Here is a 1,725-nt window from a genome sequence, read left to right as displayed (position 1 = left end):
ATATGAGTGAGCACCAAGCAACAACCCTAGGTTCTCCCCTGAGAACCAGAACAAAAAGTTTATGTGCAACCCTGAGTATAATACTAGTTTAATACCAACTTTATTGTTTGACTTTCCAGTAGATTGTGCTGGAGCTCCATAAAGACTTCTCAGTTTAAACTATCAGGTATGAAAAATTGAGGGAGGGTGGGGTGTTTGTTTAAGAGACTGTAGTGAGAAGATAGACCCACACAGATTYATGTCCTCACTAAACACGCAGGTCATCATGTTGACATTTTTCCTTATGTTTTGGGTCACAGGTAATCATTTTATTCAGGTGGTAAGTCTAATTTTTCTACATTTCATAAATACTTATTTTATTTATTTATTTCCTTTCTAGTTGTTTCTTTGGKTGTTGAAATCAAGCAAACACCTCCAGAAGCCTTCAGAAAACTTGAAGACAAAATCCAGCTGATCTGCAGCCATGAAATGACCGACTACACAACCATGTACTGGTACCAGAGATCCACTGGAGACCAAGCACTGAAGCCCATTGGACATGTGTATTACAGCACCATAGAACATGAGACAGTGTTTAAGAAACATTTTCACATCGCTGGAGACATGAGTGAAGAACAGGTAAAGAACGGCTCTCTCTTCATCACCGACCTGAAGGCTGAACACACTACAGTCCACTACTCTGCAGGTAGATACGCACATCAACAGCAAACACTTGCTTCTTCATCCAAAACTCACTCAGTTTTTGTTTTTAGACCTATTGGGTTCTCAACAAGCCCCTCCCAGCTTATGTTTTGTTCACCACCATCTGTCAGCCACCAGAAACTCAGTCAGCAAAGCAGAACTTTACTGAAGACATTTATTACAACTTGTGAGTTTATGTTGAGAAGGCAACATGATCCATTTGCTGCTTTTTGGTTTTCTCTCAGGTATTAAGTTGTTTTAAGTAAACAAGTTGTTAGTAATGTGGAAATAATGTRTTGACATTTATAACTAATAACTTTTTTCTTTATATGTTCAGTCTTTAGTCGTGGACTTGAGGTGCATCAGTCTCATTCTGATATCATCAAATATCCTGATGAAAAGGTGGAGATTTTCTGCAGCCACAATCAAACTGACTACAGACTGATGCTCTGGTACCAGCAGCCTCCCGGAGACACTGCTCTGAAACTTACTGGATATTTGTACTACAAAGCTGTCACAATGGAAGACCACTATAAAGATCATTTCAGTCTTACTGGAGATCTGGGTGGTGATGCAACAAAGACTGGATCTCTGCTTATCTTAAGTATTCAAAAGGAGCACAGTGCAGTTTACTACTGTGCAGCGAGTAAAGCACAGTGACAAAAAAACCTTCTGATCTGTACAAAAACTCAAACTCTTCTTTTTTATATATTTTGGGGTTTTCAGATCAGATTCCAAACACCTGCTACTGTTTTTTTGTTGTTGTTGTTTTTCTCATTTTTTGTTTTATTATTGAATAACTACTAGATTTTAAGACTGTTTTAAACAGTCTGTTCTGTTCTATGTAACGCTTACATGTTTTCCCTCTTCATAAAAAATTAATCACTCATCTTTATTATGACCCCCGCACGCCAAGTGTAAGCGGGAGTCATATGGTTTTTGTACTGCTTATTTATTTTATTTTTTTCAGTGATATTCGGTCAACCGTAGCACAAAAACAGCTGCACCGATCAACATGAAATTCGTCAGGACTGTAGATGAGTC

The sequence above is a fragment of the Austrofundulus limnaeus genome, unplaced genomic scaffold, assembly GCF_001266775.1.
Source record: "Austrofundulus limnaeus strain Quisiro unplaced genomic scaffold, Austrofundulus_limnaeus-1.0 Scaffold974, whole genome shotgun sequence".
Lineage (NCBI taxonomy): Eukaryota > Metazoa > Chordata > Actinopteri > Cyprinodontiformes > Rivulidae > Austrofundulus > Austrofundulus limnaeus.
This window is presented reverse-complemented; position numbering follows the sequence as displayed.